Source organism: Phyllobates terribilis, unplaced genomic scaffold (genome assembly GCF_046119375.1).
Source record: "Phyllobates terribilis strain yellow unplaced genomic scaffold, ASM4611937v1 Scaffold_4__5_contigs__length_816908805, whole genome shotgun sequence".
NCBI lineage: Eukaryota > Metazoa > Chordata > Amphibia > Anura > Dendrobatidae > Phyllobates > Phyllobates terribilis.
Window position 1 is genome coordinate 647,331,439 of NW_027362764.1, and position 12,366 is coordinate 647,343,804.

Sequence of the window (12,366 nt, forward strand, 5' to 3'; positions counted from 1 at the left end):
TGTGATTGTTTGTATGTTTTATGTTATCCTTATGAAGTTTTAATTATGTACTTTGATTTCTTATTATGTTCTTTGATTATGTAAAATGGATGGATTTGTAATTGGTGATTTAGTTGTCCTTAAATATTGTTTATTGTATAATCAGGGGTTAAGTCCTGGAAAAGAAATCAGACAAATGTCACATTCACACGTTCAGTATTTGGTCAGTATTTTACCTCAGTATTTTAAAGTCAAAATTAGGAGTGGAACAATCAGAGGAAAAGTATAAGTCTAAGTGCCCATGATACAGATTTAAAGCAGAAATTTCCTGAGCGGTTTTGTCTCTCCTAGCCAGAAAAAATGCATGCGGTTTTTACTTGTGTTTTTGACGCGTTTTTGACATGCGTTTTTTTAAGCATTTTTGAGCATCAATGAATGATTTTTTTAGCTAAATAAAGTTGGTGGGACATTGCTTAAGCCCTTGGATTACCATAAGAACTGGGGTGAGTATATTGGTTCATTTAAATGATTAATAATGGGTCTGTTGTATTTCAAAAAAGTGTTTATACTGTGTCTGTGTGTTTCTTTACTTTGCTTGGTCATGAAAAGGTCTGATTGACACCTTGACATCACCAAACAAAAGAGCTAGGTGTCAGTTAGTCCCATTCACCCAATCTTCATTAGCATTTCTATTCACGTAATTTATGCGACTGTTGTGAGCTGTTTTTTTAAGCCTGGGAATGTGCCACTAGGCAAACATTTTCCCTGGCCATAATTAACATCTTACACTGGTTCGTTAGCCCCTACGTTCCCCCTCCCCGATCAGCACTCAGCACTTTTGTTGTTGGCAAATGTGAATCCACCTCATATAATGACACTTCAATAGGTCAAAATCTGCAGCGGAGACTAGCACGTCCGCTACAGAAGTTGACATGCTGCGGGTGAGTTTGGGTACGTGGCCATGGTCAGGAGCCACTGCAGGTTTGACGCTGTGTGTTTATACAGCGTTAAACCTGCAGCGTCCAGATGGTACAGCATAGTGTATGGGATCTCTAGAAATCCCATGTCTGCTATGCGTGCATCTGAGGCTGCGAATCACCAGTGGACATTGACATGCAGTGCGTCTTTCAGGACCGCATCATGTCAAATTCTCTTGTGGAGTCGCTAGTCTCCACAACAGAAATGTGACCACTGGAAAGTATTGAATGCGGTAAATCCGCATGGTTCAGTGAACACATGTGAATTTACCTGCGTTCAATAGAATGTAATGTTTTGGACGCAGAAAAAAATTGCAGACAAAGCGGTGCTACGTCTGAATTATGGGCACAAAGCCTAAAATTAAAAAAAAAAAATGGTGTGGGCTCCCGCTTCATTTTTATAACCAGCAGAGGGAAAGCTGACCACTGGGGGCTGATATTAGTAGCCGTGGAAAGGGGACATTAGCCAACAATGTTCCATGGCTATTAATATCAGCCCATAACTGTTTGTTTAGCCTTTATTGGCTAGATTACAGGGGGACCCCTGAAAAAAATTTACGTGGGTTTCCCCTATAAAATCTAGCCAGCAAAGGCTAAACTAGACAGCTGCGGGCTGATATTAATAGCCATGGAAGGGGCCATGAATACTAGCCCCCTCTGCGGCTATTAATATCACCCCTCAGCAGTCCCAGAAATGGCGCATCCATAAGATGCGCCAAATCTGGCCCTTGGCCTCACTCTTCCACGCTGCCCTGTAGCAGTGACAGGGGATAATGGGGTTGGGGTTCACGTCAACCTTGTATTGGCGGCTGACGTGAATCCCAGGTTAGTAATGGAGGGCGTCTATAAGACGCACCTATTACTAACCACGTAGTAAAATGGTCGGCGCATTTTTAATAAAAGACACGGCCAGAATAAAGAATTTTAATGAAATAAAACAGACACGGTCCTACAATTTTTTTTATTATATCCATCCACAAAGCCCTCAATCTCCTGAAAAAAACGTACAAAAACAAACAGTAATATTCCTCACCTGTCCGCCATCAACGACGTAATCCACATAACGCCAAGGTCCCACGACGATCAGGATCATTTCTACAGCTGTGACATCAGCAATCACTGATTGTCACAGCTGTAGAATACAGCACTGTATACTGATAGGGGTGTAAAATCACTCCCTATCAGTATACAGTGCGGCAGGTGGTCACTGGGGTTCATCAGCTAAAGATCAGCTGATGAGCCTCGGTGAGATAGAGAGCGTGGGAAAATTCTTGTGAATCTTCCCACGCTCAGCATAAGCTGATCGGTCATGAGACCGATCAGCTGATAACCGGCTTCAGCAATCAGCTGATAACCGGCTTTAGCAATCAGCTGATGGCCACGTGACCATTAGCTGATTGCTGTGGCACTGATCACCTGATGGTCACATGACCATCAGCTGATCGGTGACATCACTGATAACCTGATGGTCGCGTGACCATCAGGTGATCGGTGATGTCACTGATTACCTGATGGTCGCGTGACCATCAGGTGATCAGTGACGTCACCGCAGGTCCTGGAAGCACACTGCGGGGCACGAGCCCGCGCCCCGCAGTGTGCAGCGAGCCACCGCCGGGACAGCATCGCCCAGGAGGACTCCAGGGGACGCCGGAGAGTTGAGTATGAAGGTTTATTTTTTTATTTTTACTTTTTGATTCTTTTTTTTACTGCCACTGGCACACGGGCTGGGAGAAGCAGGCTGCCGCTTCTCCCATCCACGCTGCTCTTGCTGTTATCAGCCAGAGCAGCGGTCGGATGAGAGGAGTAGCAGCCTCCTCTCCCAACCCGGGTACCAGCCGCGGCGCGATTCCGGTGAGATTTTGCGCCTATTGATTTACATTGAAAAGCAGCAAATCCGCATGTATAGATATTATACATGCGGGTTTGCTGCGATTCAATGCAAGTCAATAGGCGCAAAATCTTGCTGAAATCTTGTGCTGTGGATTTTTCCTCAATTATAATCCGCTGCGGATATTTCTGCATCATGTGCACAGCACATGCGGATTATCATTGGTAACCATGACAGACCTCGTACCACCGTGAAAACGCATAAAAACCCCATTGTGGGCACACAGCCTAATAGAAACACGTCACCACTTCTGCACTTTTCACCCACTCCTGGTTTTGGCTTACAGGTATTGATGTAAAATACTGACCAAATACTGAACGTGTGAACGTGGCCTCTTTCAGAGGAGCATGTATTCAGCCAGTGTTTTGTCCTTGTGCTATACAGACAACACACCGACCCAATAATAACCTGTGTGACAGTGCACATGAGCAATTTTTCATATAGACTGATGCTCCATGTGAATAAAAATCAGAGCATGCACTAGTTTGGTCTGTTCTATGGACCATGCTAGTGCATGTCAATATCAGGCAGCTCTTGTGCGCATGTGCTATGCAGATGACACAATGAGTGGAACATGGAACCAGTTATGTCTACAATTTGACTACGGGAAAATGTTTTCACTCTGTGTGCTGTCTGTGTGCATTACAGACCTCACACGGAAAGCACATGGACCAATTGAAGCCAAGGACATGGACATTTTTTCACACGGACTGATGGTGAGCATGAATAAAATTGCAGTATTTTCTATTTTTGTCCATTTTATGGAGGTGCAATAGTGCGTGCAATAAAGGCAGCTCCTGCACCTGCATGCAATGTAGATAAGAAAACCGAGCTGCACATAAGACAATAAAATCATATCTGCAATTTGACCTGACTAAAAGCAAAATTTGAGACAGATGATGGGAGGTCTGAGTTCACAAATAACTTAATTTGATAAACACATCTTCAGAGCCTTTTAACCATTCTGGAATTTACTGCACTATGTCCTTCAGTTTCCTTTTTTTCTAAACAGAAAGATGGTGAGATACATTTTCTCACAGAGGTGTGCTGTCTAAGGCTATGGTCAGTATTTGGTCAGTATTCGGTCAGTATTTTTTCTGGGAGCTAATCTTGCAAACAGAGTATTTTTATACGTTTGTTTTACTGTGTCCTTGTGTGTTTCAGTCTTTTGGTGGTGTGAACACTGTCCTACAGACTTGTTCACCGCGTGCATGGCCCATGTGTCTGTATTCAATTTGTTTTTTGCTTTTGCAAGATTAGGGAGGTCTCCACGCCTCCCTTATGGGCCATGCATGGTCCACATGGACATTACCTGACTGATCTGCTCATATAGGTACTATACACATGATCAGTTTTTAAATACATCAGTTAGGGACTGCTCTGATGTGGGTTACCTTGACGTTGGTAGAGCGGCTTAGTATACATTTTTTGCAAAAAATGTGTCAACCAAATACCCTGTTTTTTATCACCTTTTTACTAGCATTTGCTGTTTACTGTTACTTTTTTACAACAGAGTATTTTTATATGTTTGTTTTACTGTGTCCTTGTGTGTTTCAGTCTTTTGGTGGTGTGAACACTGTCCTACAGACTTGTTCACCGTGTGCATGGCCCATATGTCTGTATTCAACTGTTATTATCCTCGCCTGGTCTTCCCGCGATCAGCAAGACTAGGCGATGCTGGTGACAGTTGTAGTAAGCACCTGCCGTCTGGAAATAGAGGAAAGTTTTCTGTTTTTCACTGTCAAGCATTAAATAAATAATTACATTTAAAAAATGGTGTGCGGTTCCCCCTGTGTTCCCCCTGTATTTTAAAGGCAGCGCAGATAAAGCAGAAGATAAGTAGACAGCTGTGGGCTTCTATTATTAGACTGGGGCAGTCCATGGTTAATGGCCCATCCCTAGCCAAAAAATGGAAGCCCAAAGCTGCCCCAGAATTGGCGCACCACATTAGATGTGCCAATTCTGGCGCTTTACCAGACTCATCACGATTGCTCTGGTGTGGCGGCTGGGTTTGATGACAGTTGTAATTTGTCAAAAATCACAGCTGCCATCAAGCCCTGTGGTTAGTAATGGAATGGTGTCAGTTAGACACCCCCATTACTAGCCCTGTAAGTAAACATAATTAAATACACACACTAAAAAGTCTTTTATTTTAAAATGAAAACCCAGACATCCTGTCACCTATTTATTTTCCCCCAAAACACCCCCACAGATCCCACGACGATTCCCAACTTTGCTTCATCCGGAAGCTTTGATGAGCGGTGACACCAGTAACATAACCGCTCACCAAGGCTGCTGGAACACGCTGAGAGTAGCGTGAGAACCAGCGGCAGTGATGAGCAGTGACATCATTACGTTTACCGCAGGTCACAGCCAGCGGTTCTCACGGTAACCTCCATGTGATCAGCCAGCTGTGAACTGCCGTGAACTCACTAAGGTTATAGCAGTTCATAGCTGGCCGGCTCTCCTCTGCCTGTCTTCTACTTGTGAGCCGGCCATCTGTGAATTGCTGTAACCTTACGGAGTTCACCGCAGTTCACAGCTGGCCATCTTACACAGAGATTACTGTGAGAACCGCCGGCTGTGACCTGCAGCAAAGGCAAAGCAGTCAGCTGTGAGATGATATTAATAGACTGGGAAGGTTCATGGATATTGGCCCCTTCCCAGACTAATAAGACTAGCTCCCAGCTGTCTGCTTTTCCTTAGCTGGTTATTAAAATAGGGGGACCCTTCGTCGTTTTTTTTTTAAATTGATTCCTCGAAAGCTGCCGGATATCTATCTATCTATCTATCTATCTATCTATCTATCTATCTATCTATCTATCTATCTATCTATCTATCTATCATCTATGTTTCTCATCACTATCTATCTCTATTTTTGAACATCTTTAATAAATAACACTTTTTCATTTCTATGCTGCATTTCATTCCATACGTGTCACACCGACCGCACACTGACAGCACACTGACACATAAATACGGACAGCACATGGACACATGGATGTCATATGGATAGCACATACGTACTGTGAGGCAGTGAGAAGGGTCATATGCGAGGGACGGTATGTTTTTCCTAGTATGTACATAGAGTGCTTTGCTATCACAGACACACCTGTGATTGCAGTGCAGAATAGAAGTAAAGTTTGAACTTGGTCAAGCTATTTGGCTAAGTTAGATTTAAGAAAACCCGGCATGGGCTTTTATTCTTGGAGTGGACTACAGGATGTCAGTGGAGTGGTCCACTTCCTCCAGCTCGGGTCTTGCATGTGGCTCATGTCCACAGTTCTCATTTAAAAACCTGTAGCAACGGTTTTAGTGTGTCAGTGTTGGGATTGCTAGCAGCATAGCAGGAAAGCTCTGCAAGCTTGTGTGAGGCTGAACACAGGCCTGTGAAGGCAACGTATCTGACGCACCCTAAGTGACACGGCGCAGCCATCTCCCACGGCAACAGGATTTCACAGACTGTGTGGATATCCCGGGTGCGATTCGGAGGGCAGCTTTTACTTTGGAGTGTGAGTTTTTGCTGAATAAAGCCGTTTAAGTTGGACTTTCCTTGGGTCACTGCCTCATTACTGCACAGTGTGAACACCACCACACTAAAGTACACATGGATGGCACATGGACACGGACCACAGATCTCACCAGTCCTGGTTTTTCCTGTACAGGAAACACCAGGATGTGTGAAGGGGGCCTAAGTGTCACAAAATCATATCCTGTACACATCTGATAAAATAACGATAATGTGGCCAATTCCACTAACTCATTCTGCAGCCAGCAATAGACAGTGTAATACAGAAGCTATAGGAGGCAAATGCTGCAACATTTTTAATGAAACATAATAGCAAAAAATATTTTTCTCTCCAATTGCATGCATTTATGTAATAAAAAAAATGCCCACAAAGGTGGACAACCCCTTTTAAGTCCCTGACTTAGGAGCAATTTGATACTTCTTCAGATTTTATGGCTGCACCATAGTGTTTAATATCAATGCTTTATATTTTTATGGCTTATTTATTTTCAAAATGTCAGCTATATGCCCTTAACATTTCAACATATTAATAGTTATTGAAGAAAAGAAAGAGGCTACGTTTTGCTAGAAATATTACCATGGGTAATACCTATATATGACAATATCTATTGGTACCCAAGTTAGTAGCTGCAGGATCCAACTGTGGCACCCCTGCGGGTCCAGTCGCCACAGAGGTACTGCATCTCACCCAGAGGTGTGGTACCCCACTCTCAGGTAAGGAGGGAGTACTACCCGGGACCCACACACCCGCATCCAATACACTCCACTTCAGTAGGGAAAGGTGAGATTGCTCCTAAGGGAGAGCACAGTCACTGGTCCCTAGCTGGAGGGTGGAACCGTGTAGTGGGTGTGGGTGGAGGAAGGAGAAGAGGGGAGCACTGTCAGTAGGAGTATAAGAGGGAATGGAACCATCTAGAAGGAGTTAAGTCAGAGCCAGTCCTGCTCAGGAGAGCAGTGTAGGAGGGTCCAGGCTCCTGGCTCCAGTGCTTGGAGCAGGAGTTGTGTGGAGAGAGAGGAGTCAGGCCTAGTCTGAGAGGCCCAGGAGAGAGTGAGAGAGGATGGGAGCAGAGGGAAAGCTCCAGAGACAAAGGGGATCCCAGGGGCATGGTGAGTGTGGATGCCACCTGTGCGCCTGAATTCACATGGACATGGAGGGATCAAGCCGCAGAGAGGGGACGGGCCTCTAAACTAGTGGAGAACAACCAAGCTCAGCTAGATAACTGGAGGCTGCTGCATTTTCAAGGTGCTGCAGCCAACAACCACAATTATATCGCCGAAAAGGTGGCCACATAAGGTCCAGGGGACTGCATGTCGCCCGACAAGACCCGAGGCTACTGCCTTGGGACACTGATTGTGAGGCGCAGGGCAGGAGGGTGAGAGCCAGTGCAGTGAGATGACCAGGAAAGGTACATAGAACGGGGAACCATGCAAGTGCTCCTGAAATACCTGAGAGTTTGCTGGATCACCACCTCGGAGGACACAGGACGACGTGGGTGGTTATAATCCGGGAAGCATCCTGAGGAACTAAACAACAGTGAGTAAAATCTGAAGACTGCACCCCACTGTGTCCTTGAATAATTGCTGCGCCATCACCAGCCCTGCACTACATTGCACCAACAAACATCTATCTCCTAGCATCACTATATCCTGCCCTGGAGCTTAGCTCTGCCTGTGGAGAGCTGAACCAACTCTGCTGCTTCACCATCAGCTCCAGAGGATCTGCACCGCAGCGGCGGCCCCATATAGCCACATACTACAGGTGGCGTCATGAACATTATCTCTTAAAACTTTATTCCCCTTTTACTTTCCCCTTTAATTGACCGCTCTGGGTCACGGACCGGGTCACTGCCACCGTGACATCCCCCAGCATAGACCGGCCCGGCTACCGAGTACCCCATGGCCGAGGGGGCGCGTCACAACCCACCACCCTTGCTCTCTGACTCATAGCTGTGAGATGGACAGCCATCCATATCATAGTCCCTGTTGTACCTCTCCCCACCAATGTCTAATTTTTTTTATACAAGGAAACAAGTTCTAGGTTCCAACCCAGAACAGTGCCAATGGACTGTGTCTACATTCATCAAGTATCTCTCATTAGTTGAAAAATATCATACTATTACCATTTCTATGATAAACTCTTTGTTAGTTGTCTGTTGATATCATTTTCAGATCCCTGGAAGCCACTGAGACCATGAGCAATAATAAATCCTTTACATCCTGAAATGAAGGCTTTATAGGAGATTAGCTGTCAACCTGTCATGAAAACAGACAACTTCACCTGAGGCTGCAGGTTCATGAAGTCGCCCAGTGCAGGTCATTCTCACACTCTACAGTTTCATACAGGAGCATGTAATCTGTATTTTGAAGCAGGCTACTCTTCCAGTCCTCCAGAAATGCTACAGGGAAGAATGTGACATAATAAAGAAGCAAAACAATGTTTCCCAAGCTTTGCTTTTTGTCTCATTGCCAATATCTACCTGTGTAGTTCTGACAACCATTAACACCATATATTTTCACAAGCTTCAAAAGAACAGCTAAACAAAAGACATGTGACTCGAGGGGGGTTAATCCGGCCAAGAGTCTATTAGCAAACACATCTTCTTGATGTCAGGAGCATTAGTGTAAAGATTTTACAAGAGAAAAGGATGTCTTCAAAGATAATAGCCATCTTAGTGGTTTTATGGGCTGAGCACTGTAGCCTGCAGATATTTTTTTGGTCTTAGACATCATCAATGTGAATACACACATAGTCAAAATTGTTGGTACCCCTCGTTTAATGAAAGAAAAACCTACAATGGTCACAGAAATAACTCGAATCTGGCAAAAGTAATAATAAATTAAAAATCTTTGAAAATGAACAAATGAATGTCAGACATTGCTTTTCAACCCTGTTTCCACAGAATTTTTAAAAAAATTAAACTTCCCAAACTTAATATTTTGTTGAACAACCTTTTGAGGCAATCACTGCAATCAAATGATTCCTGTAACTGTCAATGAGACTTCTGCACCTCTTGACAGGTATTTTGGCCCACTCCTCATGAGCAAACTCCTCCAGTTGTCTCGTGTTTGAAGGTTGCCTTTTCCAGACGGCATGTTTCAGCTCTTTCCAAAGATGCTCAATAGGATTTAGGTCAGGGCTCATGGAAGTCCACTTCAGAATAGTCCAACGTTTTCTTCTTAGCCATTCTTGGGTGTTTTTAACTGTGTGTTTTGGGTCATTATCCTGTTGCAAGACCCATGACCTGCGACTGAGACCAAGCTTTCTGACACTGGGCAGCACATTTCTCTCTAGAATCCCTTGATAGTCTTGAGATGTCATTGTACCCTGCACAGATTCAAGACACCCTGTGCCAGATGCAGCAAAGCAGCCCCAGAACATAACAGAGCCTCCTCCATGTTTCACAGTAGGGACAGTGTTCTTTTCTTGAGATGCTTCATTTTTCCATCTGTGAACATAGAGCTGATGTGCCATGCCAAAAACTTCCATTTGTGTCTCATCTGTCCATAGGACATTCTCCCAGAAGCTTTGTGGCTTGTCAACATGTAGTTTGGCAAAATCCAGTCTGGCTTTTTTATAATTTTTTTTCAACAATGGTGTTCTCCTTAGTTGTCTCCCATGAAGTCCACTTTGGATCAAACAACGATGGATAGTGCAATCTGACACTGATGTTCCTTGAGCTTGAAGTTCACCTTTAATCTCTTAGAAGATATCCTGGGCTCTTTTGTTACCATTCGTATTATCCGTCTCTTTGATTTGTCATCAATTTTCCTCCTGCGGCCACGTCCAGGGAGGTTGGCTACAGTCCCATGGATCTTACATTTTTGAATAATATGTGCAACTGTAGTCACAGGAACATCAAGCTGCTTGGAGATGGTCTTATAACCTTTACCTTTAACATGCTTGTCTATCATTTTCTTTCTAATCTCCTGAGACAACTCTTTCCTTTGCTTCTTCTAGTCCATGTTGAGTATTGTACACACCATGTCACCAAACAGCACATTGAGTATCTGTAGCCCTATATACAGGCCCACTGACTGATTACAAGATTGTAGACATCTGTGATGCTAATTAGTGGACACAACTTGATTTAACATGTCCCCTTTGTCACATTATTTTCAAGGGTACCATCATTTCTGTCCAGGCCTATTTCATGAGTTTAATTTTTTTTATAAAGTCTGTGGAAGCAGGGTTGAAAAGCAATGTCTGACTTTAATTTGTTCAATTTCAAAGATTTTTAATTTATTATTACTTTTGTCAGATTCAAGTTATTTCTGTGACCATTGTGAGTTTTTCTTTCATTAAAAGAGGGGTACCAACAATTTTGACCACATGTGTATGTGCATACACAGATAGTAGTATTTGTTACCTTTTAATATCTTTTCTAGTGCTGTTATAGCACCAACATATTCCATAGCACTGTGCAGATATTATCATATCTCACATCTGTACTTGCCCCTAATGGGGTCCACAATCTCCTTATCTGACGCATGGACACTAGAATTAGTTGCAGGCTAATTAAACTCTCTAGTCGCGATGATATTCCTAATCAACCTGGTGGTATGGCTGTATAGTTCTTAGAACAACAATAAAAATGATACCTGTCTCGTAGTAGTTCAATGTTCCATTGCTGAAAAATTAAGCTTTGAAGGAACATGCAAATTAGTCTCAAAGTGTATTGATGGGAAGTTGATGCACTTGGAGGGCATCAACACCCCCCCCCCCCCGCACTTCCAGACTAAATTGCTCATTGCTTCAAAGCTTGATTTCTCAGCTGTGAAACATTGAATTACTACAAGACAACTATTGTTTTTTTCATTGTTCTTATGCATATATATTTTATTATTGTTCTACTTATACAACCATACCACTAGGTTGATTAGTAAAGTCATACTTATGGACCCCTTCAATATATAAAACATAGTCCAGGTGTATGGCTGTAGTAACCTAGGTCATGATAATACAGTATATACCCTATGGACTGTTCAAGTTGCAAGCAAATCCCCTGATGAATCTTGGCAGAGGAAACGTATTGGAAAGCACATAGGGAACTCTTAGAGCATATTTTCCCACAGGGGCAGCTCTGGACTGCCCTTGAATTGGTGGGTGTTAACAGGAACTGAGGGCCAGTACAGCATTAGATATTTAGGGATATTTAGAGTCTGCCATGTTACTGTTTCTGGATAGCCTTGACATTATTAGTAACAATTGACCCTGCCATTCTGATCAACTGAATAGGTGAAACTGTTCCCTTATTATACATGGTTTATGTCTCATCTGGATTATGCTGCTGGAAAAGGTTGATTAGCAGACTGGGTGATGTCTAACCATTGTTGATTGCCACTAGTGATGGGTGAGCACGAAAATGCTCGGGTCAAGCAAATTGGAATGCTCAGGTGCTCGACCCGAGCAGCAAGATGAATGTAAGTGTATGGGAAACTTCAGCATTTTTCAGGCGGCTCCCCCGGCGGTCTGCAGAGACCTAAAAATTGCCCAAATCGATGGGAACAGTGCTCAAATGACATGGGAACAGCATGGGGATGATCCCTGGAAACATTTCTGACTCCCAGGTCACTGCTGTGAACAGCGTTGTCAGAGATATTACGCCACTTTTACGGACTCACAATAAAACATACAAAAACGAAACCAAAATGGATTTTCCTGGGAAATATGTTACGGAACATCCTTTCCAGGGTAATGACTTGTATATAAGGCAAAATAAATTACCAAAACCAAAAATACTCCTCCACACCTTGGGCTATGTTCACACGTAGTGGTTTTGATGCGCTTTTGCACTTTTGGATTGCTTTCAACCGTGACATGCATTCACTGGGATATGTCATTTTATCATTTTACAACCTTATCTGGCCATGTGGTATGTGAGACATGATCAGACACATCTTTTTTCATTTATGAAGGAGGGACCCTGAAAGTCACAAAGCCTATTTTTATAGGGCCATTAGGTGGCCTTTACTATTCTTAAAGGGCCTGCAGT